Source organism: Myxine glutinosa, chromosome 1 (assembly GCF_964187855.1).
Source record: "Myxine glutinosa chromosome 1, kmMyxGlut1.1, whole genome shotgun sequence".
NCBI lineage: Eukaryota > Metazoa > Chordata > Myxini > Myxiniformes > Myxinidae > Myxine > Myxine glutinosa.
Genome location: NC_136261.1, coordinates 371,532,211 through 371,557,748, shown reverse-complemented (window position 1 = coordinate 371,557,748; position 25,538 = coordinate 371,532,211). Strand labels below are relative to the sequence as shown.

General features: G+C 45.5%; 1 long non-coding RNA gene across 2 annotated transcripts; it reads left to right on the top strand.

Moving 5' to 3' along the window:
- Positions 1 to 12,931: 12,931 nt before the first annotated feature.
- Positions 12,932 to 24,525, top strand: LOC144889841 (uncharacterized). Of its 2 annotated transcripts, none has more exons than XR_013622107.1 (3): positions 12,932 to 13,181; positions 21,905 to 22,021; positions 24,457 to 24,525. It is a non-coding gene; the product is annotated as an uncharacterized LOC144889841 (long non-coding RNA). The 2 variants fall into 2 exon arrangements; XR_013622106.1 differs by lacking the exon at positions 24,457 to 24,525 and adding an exon at positions 22,740 to 22,799.
- The last annotated feature ends 1,013 nt before the right edge of the window (positions 24,526 to 25,538 follow it).

Genomic DNA, 25,538 nt, shown 5'->3' with positions numbered 1-25,538 from the left:
AAACACATGGGTTTATTCTGAAACCACAAACAAGTAAACACGACAAGGAAATTCAAAAAATAAGTTTTAATGAAAATAAATCAAGAAATAAAATGAAGGCCGAGGTGAAACTAAATCCTATTTTGCGGTCTCACACACTCAAAAACACACAAGTTAAAGATAAAATCAAAATATAACCCCTTCAGCCGACACTTAACTTGGCGTCACAACGAGTACTTTTAGGAGCTTGGTGGCTGTTGAAACTGGGGTAGCCAGTCGTGCGGGAAGTGCTCCAAAATGTTGGCATCTAATGCCGCATGTCGAAGGCACTACGAGCGTGAGGCCAGCAAATTAGACAGCCTCCTTTCGATTCTCTCCCGTCAAGTGCAATGCGGCCTTCTGCTTCCAAGACCCCAGCAGTCGTCCAAAACCTTGTGCAAAACACTGCCGACGCAGCAAAGAGCTCTTTGCTTCCCAAAACGTGGCCAACACAGTCAGCACACAATCATCCATGATCAGAACAAAATCGTCCCTTCTTCACCGACCAAGAACCAGCCAAGAGAAAGCGACGCACTCTTCTTCCTCCTCTTGAGACCCAATCACCCAACGTCCCTCCCACTTCACCCTGCCCACAACCTCTCGGCTAGTCATGCCCCTCCGGGGCGTGGCCTGTTTCCTAGGGTGCTTTGGAGGCTGGGCTTAGTCCGATCGGCAATGTTCGGGTTCTGTCAGCATGCATTGGAAGGTTGTTGTCATTAAAAGTAGATTTTCATCGCCAGCCTTGCAAATGTAAAACGTAAAAGGAAAGTCAGATAAAGAAATCACATAATGGGGAAAACTAACCTTAATCCCTAACTAATTATCACTGCTTCACCCCTCGTGTGAGGGCACATAAACAATCTTAAGCTACAGTTTCCCTCCTTAAATACATCGAGATTTCTCCTATGCATCCACAGTCCACGCTGTAATTATACAATCCTACCTTTACTATGGGATTCCATCATCTACCCCCACAAACGTAACAATACTTGGGCATCCATTTGGGACTTCAAGCTGTATGCAGAAGAACTGGCATGGTTTCTGAGATAACATGAAGCAGAAACGATTAAAATGGAAAGGAATGCTCCATGTCTTGTCACATAAGGCATTGGTAACCATGATAAACATCCTGGAGGTATCAATCGTATGGCATAAGGCCATCGCACTCCAGCATCCTCAAGCTCTGATCACCAGCATTCAAAAGGATCTAATTGATTTTTTTTCTGGGGAGGCCACCACTGGCTTGAGCGTTTATTTATAGTTCTGGAAAAGTTTGGTCTCGGAAGTGTTTTTGTTGCTCACATTAAAATGTTATGCAATCAACTTTATCCATTATTTAAAGTCAATAATGAACTGATACTTTCAGAGGGGGATTCGTCAGGGCCGCTCTCTGTCTGGTATTTTACATGTCTTGAGTATTGAACCGCTATCGATCGTGTTTCGGAAATTTATTGTGGGCTTAAAAGTGTTGGCAGAGCATGAAGTGAAAGTGTCGGCCGATGCGGACGACGTTTGTGTTTTGGTTAAAAAAAAAATGCCAAAGACGTTGGTTTGATTGAAGAGAACTTGGAGTTATTTAACAAAGCGACAACAGATTTTTTTTTTTTTTTTTTTTTTTTTTTGTATACAATATCGAGGCTCGTGAAAGAGCGAACATTAATCACACAGAAAGACAAACCGACACATAAAACATATAACATCGGGAGCGGTAGACAAGATGGGGAGAGAGGGGGAAGGACAAAAACACAACATTTGAGAGCAGGGACCGAGAGACATGGAGACATCGAGAGATCTGAGAGAGGGTGAGGGGTTTGGGGGTGGGGGGCATGGGAAGGGGGCGGTGGGAGAGGTATAAAACATATGGACACTGCCAGGACTTCCAGGAAAGAAGTTGGAATTTCAAACAAGGTGGATCTGGGGTGAATTAGCGGGGGTAGAAAAGATCAAGGTTTTGGATGGGGGAAGATAAGAGATGGTGGTGAACAGCTGTTTTAAAGACCTGGAGGGAGGAGTGGGATTGAAGGGAGTGAGGGAGTTTGTTCCAGAGGCGGGAGAAAAGAGGAATGAAAGAGTGAAGGTGAGCAGAGAGCCGAGATTTCGGCAGTTTAACCATCAGAGGGTTGCTGGCAGATCTTGTGCGACCTGTAGGAATATTTGGGGGACAGAGCACAGAGAGAGCTGGGGGTGCAAGGCCGGAGAGGAGTCGGTAGAAGACAGAAAGACCACCTACCTGCCTGCGGTGAGTGAGTGAAAGGCCCTCAGCGATAGCTTCATCGCGGGAGATTCCAATAATTCTGAAAGCTTTGGTTTCAACAGCGTGAAGCCGAGCTAGGTGTGAGGCAGGAGCACCGGCCCATAGGGGAGAACAGTATTCCATTGAGCTGCGGATGAAAGCCTTGTATGTGGTGAGGAGCTCAGGTGTGCCGAGGAAGGACTTCGCACGACGGAGGATGCCCAGTCGGCGACTGGCTTTGGAGGCCAGCTTGGAAATGTGGTTTTCCCAAGAAAGATCATGGCAGATAGTGAGACCCAAAATCTTGAGCGACAGAACTTCTTGGAGAGGATTGTTGAGAAAGTAGATGGGAGGGTTGTCCAGTCGATCTTTTCGGAGAGACATAGTAAGAGTGTGAGATTTGTCAGGATTGAAAGACATGTTCCACTTGTTTGACCAGTCTGTGATTTTGTCCAGGTCTTCAGAGAGTGAGGAGGCAGCAGACTGCCGATCTGAGGGAAGAGGAATGGAGCGGCAGAGAGTGGAGTCATCAGCAAAGAGATAGAGAGGATTTTCGAGAGAGTCAGAGAGATCATTGATGAAGACCAGAAAAAGCACGGGGCCCAGAACACTGCCTTGGGGAACTCCAGCCTGACCAGGAAGAGGAGATGAGAGAAACCCATTCAGGGCCACACGTTGACGACGACTAGAGAGGAAGTCCGCCAGCCATGCGTGGAGATTTCCATGGATACCAAAGGAGGAGAGTTTGGTGAGCAGAGCGGGGTGCCAGACCGTGTCGAAGGCACGTGATATGTCGAGGGAGACAGCTCTAATTTCCTGTTTGGCATTGAGGACCTCCATCCATTGTTGAGACAGCAGAAGCAGCATGTCCAGAGTAGAGTGACCTGGTCTGAAACCAAATTGATGATCAGAGATCAAGCCATTGGAGAAGAGGAAAGATTTCATATCCGAAGCAATGATGGATTCCATGACTTTGCTGATAATTGGGAGAAGGCTGATTGGTCTGTAGTTGCTAGGATCTGTTTTTGCACCTTTTTTGTGCAAAGCGGTGATGTTGGCTGATTTCCAAGCAGATGGCAGTTGACCTTGAGCAAAAGAGAGGGTGAAGAGAACAGAGAGAGGGTGAGATAGAGCAGCAGAGCAGGATTTTAGGACCCGTGGGCTGATGCCGTCGGGTCCAGTTGCAGAATCAGAGTCGAGGGTTGACAGAAACTTTTCCACCTTGTCAGGAGGAAAGGACACGGAGTCCAGGAGCAGCAGGGTACGACTGGGTATGGTGGGTACAGAGAGGGATGGGTTTGGGACACAAGATTTAGAGGCAAACACAGAGTTGAGGCATTCAGCTTTTTCACGTGCGGAGTCAGCTGTGTAGCCGTTTGAGGTAAGGGAGGGGATGGAGGGGGAACAAACACCAGAAACGGATTTGACCAGACGCCACCAGGATTTGGAAGAGGGAGACAGATAAGAGAGTTCGGTCTTGAGAACGGAGAGATATTGTTTCCTGGCTCTCCTGAGGGTGGACACACACTTGTTTCGGGCTTTGTGAAAGGAAATGAGATTTCCTTCCGTTGGATTTGCTTTCCAGGAGACGAAGGCAAGTTGTTTCTGGGCAACAGCCTCACCACAAGATTCCGTGTACCATGGACGGGAGGAAGGGTATGACAACTGAAGACGAGATGGGATAAATCTGTGCATGAGAGAGAGCAATTTACTTTGGAAGAATTCCCAGGATGAGTTGATGTCAGAGGTGGTAGAGATGGGAGACCAGTCCAGATGATTGATGGCTGCTTGAAGACCGTGCCAGTTGGCCTGAGTGAAATGCCAGACTCGTCGACGCTGAGCAGGCTCCCTGAGGATGGTCAGAGAGATGTCCACTTTAACAAGGACATGATCAGATGATCCGATCGGAGCAGAAGAAGAGCAGCAGACATTTTCAGGGAAGTTAGTCATAACCAAGTCCAGAAGAGAAGATGTTCCGTTGACTGAGATCCGGGTCGGGAAATTGACAGATTGTGTCAGTCCCAGTGAGTCGCAGAAGTCCTTTGCTGAGGAGCCATGGCTGGTGAGAGAGGTACCCACACCCAGCCAACTGGCATGATGACAGTTGAAATCAGCACATATGAGGAAGAGAGAGTTGGGATGAGTAGATAGAAGTTGGTCCATATCATCAGACAGCGAGATGTAGATGGAGTCATCACTGTTTGGTGGACGGTACAACACACATATGAACAAGAGGTGGGAGCGAAGGGGAAGCCGTAGCCAGAGGTATTCCTGGGGGTGAGGTGGAGAGAGTGCAGTGCAGGGCGAGTGAGGAAGAGAGTTTTTGATAAAGATAGCAACCCCGCCTCCAGCACGAGGCTCAGGTCTATCATACCGGAGGAGGGTGTAGCCCGGGAGAGATACTATGGAATCAGAGACATCATAAAGGAGGAAAGTTTCTGTTAAGCAGATCACGTCTGGTTTGACAGAAGCAACCTGTATGGAGAGATCAGTTAAGTTTGAACGAAGGCCCCAGATGTTTGAGGTCCATACCGTTAATGAAGAGGAAGGGGGAGCATCAGATACAGAACAGGGGGGAGGAGGGGTAGGGTAAGATGTGGAAGAGGTGGAAGAGGTAGGGAGAGCTGTTGAAGGTGTGTCAGAGATTTCAGAATAGCTCGGAGAAAGGGAAGGATGGGGCGGACAAAAGGTTTGATGGTGATTGGGTGAGCCACAATGAGGTGTTATTTGAGGAGGGGGAAGAGCGAGGCAGAAGGTTGGGGGAGATGGAGGTGAGAGTTTGAAGGGGGAAGAAGCGGGGAGGACGCTTTGAGGAGGGGGAGTGAGAGGGGGGAAATTGAGAAGCAATGAGGGTGGGGAAATTTGAAGGGGAGGGGTGAGGGGGGAGTTTGGGAGGGAAGGGACAAGGGGAGGGATTTGAAAGGGATGGGATATGGGGGAGATTTGGAGGGGAGGTGTGAGGCAGGAGTCTAGGAGGGGAGGGGCGAGGGGGCGTCTTGGCGGGGAGGGGTGAGGGGGTAGTTTAGGAGGGAGGGGGCAAGGGGGGAGATTTGAAAGGGATGGGTGATGGGGAAGATTTGGAGGGGAGGGGTGATGGGGAAGATTTGGAGGGGAGGGGTTATGGGGAAGATTTGGAGGGGAGGGGTGAGATTGGATTTTTGAAAGTGTACGATTTATGGGAAACGAACATTTATTGCAAAATGAGTTTCTTGTGACCTTCGAGTTAAAAATACGTTTAAGGACGCTGGATGGAGGATGGAGTGCAGGAGAGTTTAGGGAATGTAGAAAAAAGGCACTATAGGAGATGGATATTTTTTTTGGGATGAATTGATTTGGTGAGCAAGTCGAAAGCAGCCTTTTAAAGAAGAAGAAGAAAAAGGTGTTATAAAATATGACGGAATACATAACTTGAGGGGAAAGTGTAAACATTGAAGGTTAATGAGTGAAAACTATCTGGGGAAATGGGGGAGAAACACGTGGTCGAAGAACGAACGAACGAATAAGAAGAAATAAACGAATGAGAACAGAGAAGGAAATGTTTTTTTTTTTTTTTTTTTTGAGTTGAAATTTACACAAGGAAGTAGGCTATGGGTGAAAAGACTGGGAATACAGAGAACGAAAGTTATTGGATCACAAACGATGGACCACTGAGAAAAACAAAGCCTCAAGGTTGTACAGTGCACACTGTACAAGGCCTCAAGCCACGACACGAATTAACACGATTTTCAATACAGGTATGAAAGATTTGCACCGAAAAATCTTCGTCGGGACAATATACGTACAACACCATAAATAAATACAGTTTTAACGAAAATACAAATGGGAACAATCACTTAACTTCGATTTCAAATCGTTCGCGACGCGGCAAAGGCCTTGCTCGCGACACGGCAAACAGACGATCAATTTATGAAAGATCATCACAAGCTATCAAGCTGTCGTAAATTGGGCAAAAATCGTAGCTGTCGTAAATTGGGGCAAAAGCCAGGCCTTGTGGATGGGTCAGACCAGTGGACCCTTGCCTTCCCTTCCACTTCAGCTCAAATGGAGTTTTGAAGGTATTAAATACCTGGGAGTGTTTCTTGGAAATGAAAATGTGGAAAAGAAGAACTGGGAGTGGTTGGTGGATGCCTTTGAGCAAAGACTGATGAAGTGGAGAGGCTTGCGTGTTCAACTTTCATACAGGAAAAGTGCTCAACAATCTTGTGGCTGGCATCCATTCTGTGGCATCGTTTCAACACGGTGCAACCCCCAGAAAGTTTGGGGAAAAACCTACAGAGGATTATGGTTGACTTCCTTTGGAGCGGCAAACACTGGGTTCGTCCTGGACTGCTGAGTCTTCCCGTGGAAAAAGGAGGTCAAGGCCTTGTGGACTTGATCATCAAGATTATGGCCTTTCGTATGACTGCGATTAATAACCCGTCGGACCGTGGAGTTATCTGTGGCCGAGTAGCCTCAGGGTCCATAGTGGTGGTGAGTCCCATTACGCACCTCGAGAACCTGGCGCGTGTGCCGATACCTTGGCTGTGCACACTGAAAAATCATCACAAGCTATCAAGTTTGGTCTCAAAACTTTACGAAGAGATCCATCTACTTGATACAGTTTACTAAACAGTACTTAAGGTTTCATTTAAATAATGAGAATAAGTCCTGCTCATTTGATTAATAAATGTGATGAAGATATCTCAAAAAGTTGTGGATGGATTCCGAGGAAATTTTGTGGAGAGATTGGAAGTGCGAGCAGGACGAAATGATTAGATTTTGGTGAAGATCCGGATCAGAGAATTATTGAAGTGATTCTTCACCATTGAGTGACAGGGCTAAAACGATATAGAGCAGGATATCTCAAAAAGTTATCGACGGATTTGGACGAAACTTGGTGGAGAGGTCGAGAGTGTGAGAAGGACTAATCGATTCGGATTTGCTGAAGATCTGAATATGGATTCGGATATGAGAATTTTTTTAATTTCGAAGTGATTCTTCACCATTGAGTGATAGGGCTTAAACTGATACAAAGCACTATATCTCAAAAGTGATTGATGGATTTAGACGAAACTTGGAGGACAAGTTGGGTGTGTGACAAAGAAGAATCGATTGAACTTTGCTGAAGATCCGAATCCGGATATGAGATTTAAAAAATGTTTTTAAAAGTGATTCTTCACGAGAGTGATGGGGCGAAAAACGATATATGGTATGATGTCTCAAAAAGTTATGTAGGGATTGTGACAAAACTTGGTGGATGAGTTGGAAAGGTGACAAGACCAATCGATTAGATTTTGGTTAATTTGGTTATTACCTTTAGGTGATCCTGTGGAGATGGTTCTCCTAGTTTCTGGACTAGGTGAAGAACCAGGCAATCTTCTTCTTCTTATTTTTCTTCTTCGTTGCCTTCCACATGCTCGTCTTCTTCTTTGATACTGTCATGGATCAATATTTGATAAATCGATTAATTGATTAATCAATAAATCAAAAATAATATTTAGAGCCAAATCACTTGGTTACTGTGGTGTCCGAATATTAGCTTCCGAACTCAAAAGGTACCTGAGATATTGTCCAAATGTGAAAGAAAATAAATAAGTGATTAATAATGAAAAATCTACAAGAAAAACACAATGTGTGTTGTGTGTTGTGTGTGTGTGTGTGTGTGTGTGTGTTCCCCTACATAAGGGTAGGTTTTAAAGGCTTTGAGTAGCGCTTTTGGAGGGATTTGAGTGGGGGGAGGGAAGGGGTTAATGGGCAACCTTTGAACACGACTTAAAAACCATCCACCGGCTGAATGAATGAATGAATGATCGTTTTAAGGCCATTTTTCCCCGCTAGAGTGGGGGTTGGCCTTGCAGGCCCCATGACCTCATGGGGCCCTGTTTGAGGCAATGTTTTTATGGCCAGATGCCCTTCCTGACGCCAACCCTTAGTCGCCTCTTACGATGCGCAGGGATACGGTGTACCTATTCTAAATCGGGGTACACACCGTGATCATTCATCCAGCAAGCTGGTACTCAATTTGCCGACCTCGGAAGGATGACAGGCTGAGTCAACCACCCCGGGGTTAATTCAGCGATCGACCGGGATTCGAACTGAGGATCCTAGGATCCCAAGCTAGCCCCCTAACCGCCAAGCCATTAAAGGAACTAAAAGACTTTGGGGACCCAAAATACCCAGAAGACCCCAAGGACAAAGAAGACCCCAATGACTTGGAAGACCCATAAGACCCCGAATATCCAAAAGACCCTGAAGACCCTTGAAGACACCAAGGTCCTAGTGGACCCCAAATACCACAATTATCCCAAAAACCCAAAATGCCCCAAATACCCCTAAATACCCCCCAAATCCCAGAGGACTGGAAAGACCCAAGGACCCCAAAGACTCAAATTACCCAAAATGCCCCAAGGATCCAAAATACTCAAATGAGCCAAAAGACTCAAATGACCCAAAATACCCCCAGGAACCAGAAGACGCCAAAACACAAAAGACCCGAAGACCCAAAAGACCCTTAAAGACCCAGACGACCCAAAGACCCAGGTAATCATGTTTCAATAGCATGTAATTAATGGATGTACTGCACTCACATTCAAATAGTATGTATTTAATAGACGTATTCAGTCAGGTTTCAATTATATCTACAATATAAAACAAAATGTGTGTTTGTGTCTGAGTGTGTGTCCCCTTCAGAAGGGTAGGTTTTAAATGCTTTGAGTAGTGCTTTAGGTGGGATTTGAGTGGGGGGTTTAATGGGCAATTTTTGAACATGCCTCTGTGTCCACCAGTTAAAAGACCTAAAAGACTCTGAGGACCCAAAATAATCTCAAGAACCTAGAAGACCCCCGAAGACCCAATGCACCCCAAACACCCAAAATACCCCTGAGAACCAAAATACCCAAAAGACCCTAAAATACCCCAAATATCCAGAGGACCCAAAAGACCCCGGTGACTGAAAGGATCGAAAGACCCAGAAGAATGAAAAGACCCAAAAGATCCCAAGACCCAAAATACCCCCAAAGAACCTTAAAGACCCAGAAGACCCAAAAAATCCTGAAGACTGAAAAGATACAAAATACCGAGAAGACCGAAAGGACCCCAAAGACCCAAAATACCCCCCAAAGACCCTTAAATACCCCAAGGATCCAGAGGACCCAAAGGAATCAAATGACTCAAAGACCTAGAGAACTCAAAAGTCTCAAATGACCCAAAAGATGCTGAGGAACCAAAAGACACAGAAGATGCTGAAGACCCAAAAGACCTCAAGGACCCAAATGACAGAGGACAAAAAAGACCCTAAGGACTCCAAAGACCCAAAAGAAGAGTAATTATAATAATAATAATAATAATAATAATAATGCATTTATTTTATATAGCGCTTTTCAGGAAGCCCAAAGACGCTTTGACAGAGTGCAAAACATAATGCATAGCAAAACATAAAAACAATTGCAAAAAAGAAGAATCAATAGGGAAATATTCAAAGCACAAAGGAGGGAGAAGGAGAGGAGATAGTCAGGGGTTAGATGCTGTGGGTTAAATGTTGAATGCAGTGTTGAACAGGTGGGTCTTGAGTGATGTTTTGAATGTGGTGAGTGAGGAGGAGTCTCTGATGGTGTGAGGTAGCGAGTTCCAGAGGGTGGGAGCAGCGATGGAGAAGGCCCTGTCCCCCCAGGATCTGAATTTTGTCCGGATGGGGGGGGGGGTCAGGAGGTTGGTACCAGCAGAGCGGAGGTTGCGGGTGGGCGTGTGTCTGGAGAGGAGGTCAGCCAGGTAGGATGGGGCCAGGTTATGGAGGGCTTTGTAAGTCAAGAGGATTTTGTACTGGATTCTCTGGGAGATGGGGAGCCAGTGAAGCTTATAAAGGACGGGGGTGATGTGGTCACGGGTCCGGGAATGGGTGAGTAGACGGGCAGCGGAGTTCTGAATGTATTGGAGTTTATTGGTGATTGTTGAGGGTGAACCATAAAGGAGGCTATTGCAGTAGTCCAGACGGGAAGTGATGAAGGCGTGGATGAGGGTTTCTGCAGCCATGGAGGAGAGGGATGGACGGAGACGGGCGATGTTTTTCAGGTGAAAGAAGGCTGTCTTTGTGATCTGTTTAGTGTATTTGTCGAAGGAGAGGGTTTGGTCAAAGATGATGCCAAGATTCCGGATGTGAGGGGAGGTGGATGCTGGGAAACCGTCGATGTTGAGGGCAAAGTTATGGGTGGACTTGGTGAGCGTTTTTGGGCCAATGATGATTATTTCAGATTTATCACAGTTAAGTTTGAGGAAGTTGATTTGAAGCCAGGATTTTATTTCAGTGATGCAGTTTGTCAGGATAGAGTGGGTGGCGGTGGAGATGGACTTGGTGGAGATGAAAAGCTGGATGTCATCGGCGAAGCAGTGGAATTGGAGACCATGACGGCGGATTAAGTGACCGAGGGGGGACAGGTAAAGGATGAAGAGGAGGGGGCCAAGAACTGAACCTTGGGGGACACCTTGGGGGAGGGGAGCAGTGGGGGATTTGCAATTATTGATGGAGATGAACTGACGTCTGTCAGAGAGGTATGATTTAATCCAAGAGAGGGCAGTGCCGGTAATGTTAAAGGTGGTTTCAAGTCGGGTGAGGAGGATGGTGTGATCGATGGTGTCAAAGGCGGCGCTGAGGTCGAGGAGGATGAGAATGTTGAGGTTGCCAGCGTCAGAGGAGAGGAGAAGGTCGTTGGTGATTTTGAGGAGAGCAGTTTCAGTACTGTGGTTGGAGCGGAATCCGGATTGGAATGTTTCATACAGGTTATTGGCAGAGAGGTGATGTTTGAGTTGAGTGGCTACAGCACGTTCCAAAACCTTTGACAGAAAGGTTAGGTTGGAGATGGGTCTGAAGTTGTTTAGGGTGTCAGGGTTGAGTCCAGGTTTTTTCAGAATGGGGGTAACAGCAGCAATTTTGAGGGATGGTGGGACGATGCCTGTAGACAGGGAGGAGTTTATTGTTGCAATGATAAGTGGAGAGAGAGCAGGAAGGGAGGCCTTGACAAAGCTGGAGGGGATGGGGTCAAGAGTGCAGGTGGCAGTTTTCATTCCGATGAGGAGTTCAGAGAGGTCAGTAGGGGAGACTGGGGAGAATTGAGACAGGGGATGGCAGGATAAGGGGGGGCAGGTGGTTTGAGGGGGAGCGGGTGCGGCGGTGGTCAAGCTGTTGTAGATGTTTTCTATTTTGCGTTGGAAGAATGAAAGGAAGGAGATGCAGAAAGGAATGAATTATGCCTTTTACATTGGAATTGTAGACGGTGACTTGCAAACTGAGTCTCAATGTCGGTATACAGAAGCGGTATTTTATTAATCACAGTAAATACAAAGCACAGGGAGGTGAAATTTGCTGCACATGATATGCAATTCGCGCAGAGTAAAACAAGTGTTAATTTACGTCTGTATGATGTCTCATAAATAATGAAGATATAAGCACAGCTGACATTAGGCCCAGACTTCAGACTTTGGCATGCTCATGCAGCTGTACCGTCAAAAAGTGTTCCAACCCGTCATTTTTGATGGACTTTATACTGGTAAATAAATAATAATTGTAAAAAATAATGAAATTATTAAACAATTGGCTAATATAATACCTAAACCAACACCGTTTCATCAGAATCTGTAACATAAAAAACATGAAGCAATTCATTGATTAATTACATAATTGATCGATTAATTGACTAATTAATAAATCAAAATATCCTTTATAGCCAAATTACTTGGTCACTGTCATGTCCGAATATCAGTTTCCTAACTCACAAGGTGCCTGAGATATTTCCCAGATGAGAAAGAAAATAAATAAATGATTAATAATGAAAATAAATAAATAAGAATCGTAAAAAATAATTAATATATTAATCAATTGGCTAATAGCATACCGAAACCACCATCCTTTCATCCAAATCTGTAACCTTTTGAAAATTAAGTAATAAATCGAATAATTAAATAATTAATTGATTAATCAATAAATCAAAAATATCTTTTACAGCCAAATCACTTGGTCATTGTGTCCAAATATCAGCTTCCTCGCTCAAAGGGTTCCATCTGCCAGTAACCCTCTCCTTATTGTGTTCAATCTCCAATCAATATATCGTTTGGTGATTGTATACCTGTATCATGATTGTATACCTGTATCATGATTGTATACCGAAATTCTCACCCTGATGAGACAAGCGTTGGTTGGAACACTAAAACTGGTTCATTGAACTTAACGACATTATTTTAATAACACACTGCATTTGTGATTCTTAAAAAAAAAACTTTAGGACAGGGGGACAGCTGGCTTTAACGTTTCCACGTGGAAAAAGATTTAAGAAAAAGACAGGACGGGCGTCCTGGATTCGAACCCAGACAAGTACCCCGCCGAGTGACGCTGTTGTGAAACAAACACGATCAACGTCCGTCACGTAGCAACGGCGTCGCAACAAAGGAGGTCGGAGTTCCTGAGAGGCCGGAGATCCCCGTGAGGCCGGGGTTCCCGCGAGCTTGAAGTTCCCGCGAGGCCGGGGTTCCCGCGAGGCCAGAGTTCCAGCGAGGCCGGGGTTCCAGCGAGGCCGGGGTTCCCGCGAGGCCGGGGTTCCCGCGAGACCGGGTTCCCGCGAGGCCGGGGTTCCCGCGAGACCGGAGTTCCAGCGAGGCCGGGGTTCCCGCGAGGCCGGGGTTCCCGCGAGGCCGGGGTTCCCGCGAGACCGGAGTTCCAGCGAGGCCGGGGTTCCCGCGAGACCGGGTTCCCGCGAGGCCGGGGTTCCCGCGAGGCCGGGGTTCCCGTGAGGCCGGAGTTCCAGCGAGCTTGAAGTTCCCGCGAGGCCGGGGTTCCCGCGAGCTTGGCCGTCCCCTTGAACCGCTCAGGACATCGAGAAATCACTGCACAATGGTCGATCCCAGCGGCCCCGAGCTGCCGAAAGTTGGCACCGATCGTGACGTCATTGAGAAACGTCCTAAAAATGTGAGCTTCGTTCTCTCACTCCCACGAAACGGGCCGAGTGGGTTCAATGAATTATTGACACGAGTTAATGATTGGTTAATTGTGAGATAATGACGTCACTGCCGAATGGAGATCTTCATTGATCTGTTACTGTTGCTGTTCCATCTGAGAATCCCGTGTGCGAGACCGAGGTTCAAATCCCATCCATAAACGAGATGTGTTTCTTCATTGTCCACAAATGTCCTTGTAATGAATGTAAAAGTGCATTGATGTCTATTAACGTCTTTGTCCTTCATCGGATTGATGTATAACAGTACAAGCTCCAACATGAACGTTCTCACTTAGATCGATGTAAACAATTAATTAATTAATTAAGGGTACAACGGAGGATGTCTGAAGGTTTCTGGACGTCGGAATCCTCAATGACAACACGTGGGTCATTAAAAAACGTCACTCAGATTCCTATTGATTATACCTGTACCTGTACCTGCACCTGCACGAGGGTCTTCAAATAACGTCACTGAGATTCCTATTCAATATACCTGTACCTGCATGACGGACTTCAAATAACGTCACGCAGATTCCTATTGATCATTTCTGTACCTGCACCTGTACCTGCACCTGCACCTGCACGAGGGTCTTCAAATAACGTCACTGAGATTCCTATTCAATATACCTGTATCTACCTGCACGAGGGTCTTCAAATAATGTCACTGAGATTCCTATTGATTATTTCTGTACCTGCACGAGGGTCTTCAAATAACGTCACTCAGATTCCTATTGATTATATCTATATCTACTTGCATGAGGGTCTTCAATTAACGTCACTGAGATTCCTATTGACTATACCTGTATCTACCTACACGAGGGTCTTCAAATAATTTCACTGAGATTCCTATTGATTATTTCTGTATCTACCTGCACGAGGGTCTTCAAATAATGTCACTGAGATTCCTATTGATTATTTCTGTACCTGCACGAGGGTCTTCAAATAACGTCACTCAGATTCCTATTGGTTACAAGATGGTTACAAGATGGGCTGCTTTTGTCTTTCGAGTGGCAGTCGGGCGGAGAATTGGAATTTGTTGAACTAAATTCAGAATTTGAATCGAAATGTGTGTTTGACTTGAATTGAAGAGTTCATTCAATGACAGATTGAAGAATTCAGTCAATTCAACTGAATTCAGAAGTTGAATTTAGAATACGGAGTTTGCTCAGAGTCCAGGTGTTGATGAAGCGTTGTGCGAACGAGGAGGGATGTGCGAAAGGTGTGCACCAGGTAGAGAGGGTGCTGAATTGTAAAGCACGCCTCCCACGGAAGTTCCTGGGCGGATTGTGACGGTGTTTGATTCGTAGAAGTTGGCATTTTGCGATGTAGAGCCTCAATAATGGTCATTTGTCTGTCCGGATGTGGAGTTCTTGCAAGGACGGGAATGTCGCCGGACTTGTATTATTTGTGGGATGAAAGCGCTGGTTACCCCAATTTGAAGTTTGACCTTTTGAAGTTTATTTGACCTTTGTTCGAGATATGCAAGGGAAAGAGGTCAGAGGTAATTCACTAACCTTGGAAGAACGACAGGCTGAATCAGTCTACTGGGTGTTGCTTTAACGGCAGGATATAGAACTTAAATCTGGAAAGAAAGGACATACACTGTTGGTTAAAACTGAAATCATGTACGTAATTAGTGAACAGAGAATATCGGGACATATACTGTTGGTTAAACTGAAATCATGTACGTAATTAGTGAACAGAGGATATCGAGTTCTGTTTTTTGTTGTTGTGGTTGTCGTTGACGTCTCGATTCAGGGGACTCAAGAAATAAACAGATTTCCGGTGCCAACCGGAAGCGTCAGGTACAGTATGCTTTGAATTTAATTTAACCGAGCCGAGTACAGTGACGTGTTTGATCGAGCTCTGGGGATAGTCATGTTAAAGGGAGGCCATTTGGGAGGATGCAAAGGGATGCAAGTAACATGGATTAAGTTGTGGTATCAAGAGGTGGGTGCCTAGGTGTATTGTGGGTATTATATCTTGCTGATTATAGGGGGCGCACCAAGTACAGATCGGGTTGCATGCATGGAGCACGCATGCATGGAGCTTGGTGGAGCTTGGAGCATGCATGGAGCATGGAGCAGGGTGGACACCCCGTGTGGTTGGAGGTTGCAATTGCGTGAAATGCAGTGAACATGCCCGATTTTTGGCTTTGCGAGGCTCCAGGTAGAAGTTGGCATTTCGATACTGTGGATTATATTGTGCCTGTCTGGAGAGGTGATGTCCTGTGCTGAGGCTGGTGACACGCCTCTGTTATTTGTCTGTCTGTCTGTCTGATTGTAAGTCTGTGGTACGATGGAGGGCTAATTGAGTGCTCAGGCGTCATTGTTCCATGGAGGTAAGGTGTGAAATATAGCATAAATAAGCTATAGGAGGTAAATATGGCAGTGTAAGCTCGCTGAGGAAGAGTTACCGGTAGTGGAGGACGTGGCAGATTAGTGGATTAAACATCGGAAAGCGCAGGTCTCAGAAGGGAGTAGTCAGCTTCGATGATGCAACAGTGTATGAGTGAGTAATTGTGATCTGTTTAGTGTAAGAGGCGGTGGAGATGGATTCGGAGGTGATGAAAGCGTGGATGAGGGTTTCTGCAGCCATGGAGGAGAGGGATGGACGGAGACGGGCGATGTTTTTAAGGTGAAAGAAGGCTGTCTTTATGATCTGTTTAGTGTATTTGTCAAAGGAGAGGGTTTGGTCAATGATGATGCCAAGATTCCGGATGTGAGAAAAGGTGGATACTGGGAAACCATCAATGGTGAGGGCAGAGTTATGGGTGGTTGAGGTCGTTGTTGGTTGTTGTTGATCTGAAGCCAGGATTTTATTTCAGTGATGCAGTTTGTCAGGATAGAGTGGGTTGTGGTGATTGAGCTGTTGAAAATGTCATCAATTTTGCTTTGGATGAATGAGAGGAAGGAGATGCAGTTGTCTACTGTGAATGACAGGTGGTGTGTGTTATCGTTGTTGTCTTGGAAGTTCAGTTGTTGACATAGTCCGGAGTGCTCTAATTTGCACAGGGAATGACAATTGGGATGACAATTGAAAAGAAAAAATTGAGTAAGTTACAAATTTTGTTTTGTTGATCTGGGGACAAGCTAGTTTGATGGGTACCCTGGGGTCTTCAGCGTGTCTATGTGTTTGTCTGTCTGTTACACCGGACTCTTGAATGGGTTTTCATGAGACGAATTTCAGACATAACAACAGTGAGAATCTATTTTGAGCGAATCACAGTGGGTGAGAAAAACCTTGTGTGTGACCAGACACCAGAACTGACCAGAATTGGAATTTGAATTAGACCAGGTTATTTCTATTATTTGTTTATTCGCGAAAATAAATAAATAATAGGGGGAGGTTCATGGAGGTTAATGGTGGTTTGTTTGTGTTAATGGAGGTTAATGGTGGTTTCTTTGTGGTAATTCTAGTTGAAACTCTAGCTGAAATAATTTTCGTTTAATTTTTATTTTTATTTATTATTGATGTAGGAAACAGGCAAATGGGATGCTGAGAGAAGGATTAGAGAAAATTGGATTGAATTTAAAATCGAATATTGGATAAAATTGGATCCACTTGGAAAAAGTGGATTAGGAAATTGGTGACCAGGTGTTCCACCAGAGGAAAAAGACCAGGTGTTCGTGGAGCACTTCACCTGCAAGAACGCCTTGGAACCAAGGTGGAAGGGACCAGTCCAGGTGTTGCTGACTACACCAACGGCTGTCTTTTGCGAGGGCAAGACCTCGTGGATCCACGCCACGCACTGTAAGTTGGCCATACAAGCACCAGACACTACACCACAGCAACCACAGTAAAGATGGGCCTAATCATAGGTACGATACTATTGATAGCGACAGCAGCTAGGGGAAGCTCCGATCCCAATAGATGCGAAAACGGAACCCGACACCTCACCGTAACATGGGGACAAAGAGTATCACTACCATGTTTCGAACAGAAAACCCTGTACACAAATTGGGTAAGCGTAAGATGGCTAGCACTGTCGGCAGGGCCTGGACGTGTTGGCATTGTACTACGAAAGCAACGAGAGTTCCGGGAAAACGGGCAAGCTAGCATTAAGACCTTGGCCCAACCAGGATACAAATGGGGAACCCCTGATTTTAAGCTACAAACACGCACACGCCTAGAGAAAGGCATGACTATGCAGGTCCGGTGCAGCGTCTGGACCCCTGGCGCGGCCAGTGGCGAAACTAAACACACACCATGCATCGAATACATACTCACGCCGCAACCCCAGGATAAGGCCCCAAAGAAGGGCGAAAACACATTTTGGAAAGTGGCAAGGGAGGTGGCGACAATTCAAAATAGGACACACTGCTGGTCGTGCATGCACTTTCCCCAAGCAGGCACCACAGGAATACACATGATAGTGCTACCTCTGTCCCTCAATGACCTTTGCTCACAACCTATCGATTCCCCATGTTTAGTCACCATGCTGGAAAGAGAAGGGGTTGGCAACGGCAAGAGTTGCAATCGACAATTTAATTATCGCCCGTCAATGATTGCCCATGTGGCCGAGAGGCCTGCCCCCGTCTGGGTCAAACCACAGAAAGGGACGGTCTGCCTCCAGGGTTCCGGCCACTTGCGTATGGGAGAATCAGAATGCGCCTACACTCTCCCCGGGAAGCTGGGACAAGGGAGCTCGGGGATTACATTACGAATAGTACTGCAAGATAAACACAACCACAACATAACGGCTATAACATTCTCTAGGGGGGTTCGTAGGATTAATGGGGTGATAAAGGGACTCCAGTGCTTATCCACCCACCTGGTCCCACCCCATGGGACAATGTTTATATGCGGCGACAAGGCTTACCCCTATTTACCAAATAATTGGGGGGGCACATGTTATCTTGGTTCAGTCCTTCCTGACGTTGAGATACTGGATGAGCTAGACCCAAAGTCATTGGACAGGCGACATAAGAGGTCAGTCATGAACGAAGATGGAACCACTAAACTACATGGGAGCCTATGGGAAAAGGTGTTAGGTTTCTTCTTCCCAGGTGCGGGCACAGCCATGAACAGCTTCCGGATAGATAAATTGGCTTTGGCCCTAGAAAAGGTGGCAAACGACACCGCTACGGCTCATGACATACTATTGGACACGGTAATTCACATGCGTACAATGGTGATGCAGAATCGGGTGGCTTTGGACATGCTCCTGGCAGAGAAAGGAGGGGTATGCGGAATAATAGAGGGAAAATGTTGCACTTACATACCTGATCCATCCGAAGGAGTGTCAGCCGCAATAGTGAGACTAAGGGAAACTAGCCACGCCCTGACGATCGATCGGATCGCCCGCGAGAACTCTTATAAATTTAGCTGGCTCACTGACTGGTTCCGGGGATGGACGGGCACTATAGTGAAGTGGTTATTGACCGCACTGGCCGTGATAATCGGGGTAGTAATTTGGGGGGCACTAATGAAATCTCTAGTCCTCCTCTGTATGAGAAAGTACTTTACAGGATGGAAATTGAAGAAGCCGCCGACAACGACTATGGTTCTGACCACAGAGGCCGTCGACCTGAATGGGTCCTTCAACAAGGCAGATGTGACCGGCGCTCCAGAAAATTGTATTGATTTTTGTGATGACTGTGATACTTGTGCTGTAAACCCCTTGCGTGTACTGGCTAACGCCTCTTATGTATTACAAGCTCACAGCTGTACACCCCCTTCCGACCCAACTATGGATCTGATTGCGACGCTGGGTCTGGCAGTTGAGGGACCCGACGTGGATATCCTAGACCCGCAAGCCGACCAGGAGTCCATGGGAGACTTTGACATAAAGGAAGTCCCTCTCTTTTCTTCAAATGTTTCGGATCTCTTTGATTCAAATGTTTCGGATCTCTTTGCTTCAAGTGATTCGGATTCGGATTTTAACGCTCTGTACCCTGACCAGGAACATGAGACACAAGATACTGACGACATTATGTATTCCCCAGAACAGCAGCACGTGAGGGATCTCATGGGCATGATCGTTGATTAACTTCGAAGATCTGCAAGGACCGCATCTGCAAAGGGTGGGGGGAGCAAGTTCCGCAGGGGAGGTTGTGGGCCCCCTGGCGGGGCAGAACCTCATCTGGACCAGACGCCTTCGTTGTGGATCCGAAACGTTAATGGACTTTCATGTTCTGAGCCCTCAGGTTCCAAGCACGCACCACACGACACGTTCCCCAAATGCACAGGCGAGGCGCTATGGGCGCACGGTATGCCCTTGGGAGATACCCGCATTACACGATTGTCTTTCAATAAAGCCCGATGCGGCATGTTGTCTCTTGAGATACTTTGTCTCGACGAGACAAGAGGAAGGGATGTCAGGTCGCAGATTTGTTACTGCTTAATGTTATCCTATAGACGTCGGTTGACTAATATGTTATGTTATAAATGCTGTTTAAAAATGCTATTTCATAAGTTAATAAAGGGTTTTCGCTTTGTTATAGGTTAAAATGAGAAAGTACTCGCTTCATTTGTGCTGGACAAATGGCTTCGTTGTATACGTGTGCCCCTTGAAGGCTAGATAAGCCCGGTCGTAAACTCCCTCTTCGATCCGCAGACGGCGCCTCGAGCCGCGGGCAGGAGAACGGATTATATGCGTGTGGAATGTGTAACTTTACGTAGGATGCTTGAATTGTAGACATAAACCTTTTGATAAATTGTTAAAACATTAACTATATTTCGTATAAATCACAGTGACGCTTGAGTTACAATAAATATGCTTTGAATTTATGTTTAAATGAGAAATGTGAACTGAAAGGTGCATTCAACACCTGGAACTCATCAGAACGACCTCATACACTTTATGGCCTTATCAGGACCAAGAAATGCAATCCCCCTTCGGTGAGTTATATTTTCTGTCACCTCGGAGCCTTGAAACCACATCTGGTCCGGATCCTGATGGTGCGTGCTTCACTCCCCCAAGATGAAAGGACGGATGACGGTGGGGGCTCGGCGCACTGGGGATGACGGTGGGAGGAACTCTCGCCAGTTTCTTTGTCCTCTCGGAGATCCTCTGATAAAGTGTGTCCCTATATAAGTGAACTGTGAATCAATGTATTTTCAGGAAGGCAGACGTGGCATGACGGTGATTCGTGCTGTAGACGTCTCAGTCTCCTCCAGATCTGTATAATTGGTATTTTAATAAAGATCCGCCATTCTCAATCTGTTGGTGAACTTCTGTTACGATCAAGGAGTTGTTCCCCACACCTGTATCTACCTACACGAGGGTCTTCAAATAATTTCACTGAGATTCCTATTGATTATTTCTGTATCTACCTGCACGAGGGTCTTCAAATAATGTCACTGAGATTCCTATTGATTATTTCTGTACCTGCACGAGGGTCTTCAAATAACGTCACTCAGATTCCTATTGATTATATCTGTATCTACCTGCACGAGGGTCTTCAAATAATGTTACTCAGATTCCTATTGATTATTTCTGTACATGCGCGAGGGTCTTCAAATAACTTCACTCAGAATCCTATTGATTATTTCTGTACATGCGCGAGGGTCTTCAAATAACGTCACTGAGATTCCTATTGATTATTTCTGTACCTTCACCTGCACGAGGGTCTTTAAATAACGTCACTCAGATTCCTATTGATTATATCTGTATCTACCTGCACGAGGGTCTTCAAATAATGTCACTGAGATTCCTATTGATTATATCTGTATCTACCTCCACGAGGGACTTCAAATAACGTCACTCAGATTCCTATTGATTATATCTGTATCTACCTCCACGAGGGACTTCAAATAACGTCACTCAGATTCCTATTCAATATGCCTGTACCTGCATGAGGGACTTCAAATAACGTCACTGAGATTCCTATTGACTATACCTGTACCTTCACCTGCACGAGGGTCTTTAAATAACGTCACTCAGATTCCTATTGATTATATCTGCATCTACCTGCACGAGGGTCTTCAAATAATGTCACTGAGATTCCTATTGATTATATCTGTACCTGCATGAGGGTCTTCAAATAACGTCACTCAGATTCCTATTGATTATATCTGTACCTGCATGAGGGTCTTCAAATAACGTCACTCAGATTCTTATTGACTATACCTGTATCGACCTGCACGAGGGTCTTCAAATAATGTCATTCAGATTCCTGTTGATTATACGTATGCGAGGGTCTTCATTCATGCTTCGTATTGATTATACCTGTACAAGGGTCTTCATTCATGCTTCGTTTTGATTATACGTGTACAAGGGTCTTCATTCATGCTTCGTATTGATTATACGTGTACAAGGGTCTTCATTCATGCTTCGTATTGATTATACCTGTACAAGGGTCTTCATTCATGCTTCGTATTGATTATACGTGTACAAGGGTCTTCATTCATGCTTCGTATTGATTATACGTGTACAAGGGTCTTCATTCATGCTTCGTATTGATTATACGTGTACAAGGGTCTTCATTCATGCTTCGTATTGATTATACCTGTACAAGGGTCTTCATTCATGCTTCATATTGATTATACCTGTACAAGGGTCTTCATTCATGCTTCGTATTGATTATACCTGTACAAGGGTCTTCATTCATACAGGTGTATGAACGTGTTACGCTTGAGCTACTTTTTCCAGTGTAAACTTAATTTGTCGATTCCGGATCATGCATGTATCATGTATGAACCAACATGACCATATTGGTGTGTGATGGATGTACTGTGACTGGACCCACAGAAGTATCCACGCCCCAAAGGTGCGGTCGTGTTTCGAGAGGACTCACCATGGAAGCGTCTGCACGCCACGCACACCCTGAGCAGCGCCCGGGCCGTGTTTGACTACTTCGATCCCCAGGTACGTAATTACTGATTGGGTGCAGAGGAGAGGTGAAGCACATAGTGCTTGTTGGGACAGGGTGGGGCTTGATATTTTCCTCGGTCCTGGTTATACCTTCAGTACGCTGAACACACATTCAACGGACGGCACACGTATTGATGAATCACCCTGCATGTGAACCACCAGGTTGACAGTTTTTACCTGGGCCGGGATTCAAACCGAGGCTAAACAGGTGAGAGGTGAGCGCCTCGAAGCCATCCCATCAGCCTTTTGTTCAAATAATTTGGGGGGAGGGGTAAGGGATGGGGGGGGGCGGGTTAAGATGAAAATTGATGATTTTAGAAGTTTGACCTTGAGTTGACCTTTGACCTCAAATAGTTGCTTCCCCGATTCAATGATGCCCTATGCAATTGATGTTTAATTTTCAAGCCAATCGGATGAAAAATGACAATTTTAGCAATTCGACCTCAAGATGACCTTTGTCCCCGAAATCAATAGGCTTCTTCATCATGATCAACTCCACCATCTGGTGAGGTTTCGTCACGATCGGTTTAAAATTGTGACCTGTCGGCGATTGACAGACAAACAGACAGAACAACGAACAAGACTAACAATATAAAATCTTCCATTTTGCAAGGAACAAATAGCCAAGATCAAATTCATCGACCTGACAATAACATCGCGGCCGTGTTACTGACCAATGATCGATGAATGTGTCCTTGTTGTTCGTCCCAAGGCCCCGCTCGACGATCTGGATTTCGTGCTCAAAGCACAGTACGATCACAGCACGGACTGCCTGCAGAACAAGAGCAGGACTGTGATACAGAAGGAAACTTTGGGGGATGACCATGGGTGAGTGGTAGGCCAACTTAAATTAAGGGAGTGTCATGAAATGGGTCACTTTATTTTTGTCATTGGAACAGTTCGTAGTTTAATTTAAGTCGAGTTTAACTCGCTTTTGTGGTTTAATCGTAAAATTAAAAACATCCCACGCAAATCCAAAATGGCGACGGATGTTCTCAAGATGGTGGAAGGAGGCTCGATGCGAATGGCATTGACATCAGGGCGAGTTAGGCCTCAAGTTCAAAGAAGGGTGATTAGAGCTGGAATTTGTTCAGGATTCCGGCGATAAGTGGCCTACTCTTCGCGAAGGGCACCGTGGGATCTTTAGCGTCCACCAACGAATGCTGGCAGACGGGACATCCATTTCGCATCCATCCGAAGTATGTCACACAAATTGATGACTCTTCCTGCCTGTGAAACACTTGGATGAAAGTTTACAGCTGGGTCAGGATTCAAACCCAGGCTTGACAGCTTAAAGGTGAGTGTGCGTACCTCTAGTCTAGGCTATCCTGCCATGGTGTGGGGACGACGAGGCATAAATAATTTTAATTATATAATGAATGCTACTTTCACAAATTGAACTAGAAAGCATGTGCAAATGCAAGGCCCGTCCGCCTCCGTTTGTATTCATTCGGCATCTTCTCCTTCCTCTTCTTCTTCTTCTTCTTCTGTATGTTCAACATAATGAAAACAGTTTTTTAAAAAATGCAAAATGAAAATTGATGATCATATGCATTGACCTTGGCTTTTAACCTTTTTATCAAATAAAAAAAACAACTGACTCCTACCTTTTGATTGGTGAACCAATCCAGTGACCCGATATGCAAATTCCTGAAATTTTAGGTGGATAGGGTGAAAATTGGTGTTTTTATGCAACCTTGACCTTTGACCTTTTAGTCCGAAAAACAATCGGCTTCTAGATTTTGATTGGTGAACGAATTTTGACCCAATATGCAAATTCTTAAACTTTCAGGTCAGTCAGATGAAAATTGACGATTTTACGTGACGTTGACCTTTGACCTTTTGACCAAATTGTTAACTTGCCTTCTCCGTATTATCATAATAATGGTTTGGTGAAAATTTGATGACAAAACTCATATGGTAAAAGAGTTTTGACTCGGACAGACACACACACACACACACACACACACACACACACACACACACACACACACACACACACACACACACACACACACACACACACAAGTGATTACAATACCCCATCTCATGCTGCACAGGGAACTGACTAATACGGCATTGTCTTATCTATATGCTTCAAATGATCACCGCAATCATTAATCAATGCTTGAAATGAATCAGCCAATCGGGTTGAAGTGCACAATAAATTTAGAAGCAAATACATTATCATTATTACATACAAAATCTGGATTCTAAAAATACAGGATATGTTCAGACTTACACACCTGGTGTGTCCGTGTAGATTTTGTCAGCCAAAGAGAACAAAAGGTATCCACGTCACCATGGCAACCTATTGATGAAATTTTGCATTGTTTTCTAAAGATGGAGGGCAATGCAACTTATGATATGTTGTGTGAAATAGTAAAACGTGATTTCGTGACGAGCACTGTTTTGTCCTCTTGATTCAGACGGATTTTGAAGAACATACCAAAGGAATTAGTGCTGGATGATGACCCCATGAACCCCCCTCTCGTGAAATGGACGAATCTGACCAAGAGCTCCATTTACAGCAGAAAGGGAACGATCGGTAAGACACAGTTTCTTTGGAATGAGCAAACGCTGAACGTCGTGTTTTATACCCTCTCCCCTTCCGTCGAGATCACTCTGCTCTCTCACCCTCCTCGGCTCCTCCAATACACGCAATCTTCCATTATCCCACTCCTGCTTCAAACCTCCATGTCTGTCTGTCTCGAAGAAATTCTTTTTTGCAATCCCATAAACCGAAAGGTACAGTTATTCAGGTTTGTGCCGCTGATGTAGTGCCCCGATTACCAGCGAGCTTGTACCCAATTTGCCGACATCGGAAGGATGACAGGCTGAGTCAACGATTTGCCGACATCGGAAGGATGACAGGCTGAGTCAACGCCCCTGACGTTCATTTTTTTTTTTTTTTTTTTTTGGAAAACAACATCGAGGCTCGTGTAGTGTCAGAGCCAACATTAATCACAAAAAAAACCAACCGACACATAAAACATGAAATAAAGGGAGCGGGAGACAAGATGGAGAGAGAGGGGGAAACACACAAGTACAACATTGGAGAACAGGGACATCGGGAGATCTGTCGAAGGGAGAGGGCTTGGGGGGAAGAGGCGTGGAAAGGGGGGTGGGGTGGGAGAGGGATAAAACACATGGACAGAGCTAGGACTTCCAGGAAAGAAGTCGGTATTTCAAAAATGTGGATCTGGGGTGAATTAACAGGGGTAGAAAAAAAATCAGGGTTTTGGATGGGGGAAGATAAGAGATGGTGGTGAACAGCTGTTTTAGAGACCTGGAGGGAGGAGTGGGATTGAAGAGAGTGACGGAGTTTGTTCCAGAGGTGGGAGAAAAGAGGAATGAAAGAGTGAAGGCGAGCAGAGAGTCTTGATTTCGGCAGTTTCACCAGAAGAGAGTTGTGGCAGATCTTGTGCGACCTGTAGGAATATTTGGGAGACAGAGCACAGACAGAGCTGGGGGAACAAGGCCGGAGAGGAGTCGGTAGAAGACAGAAAGA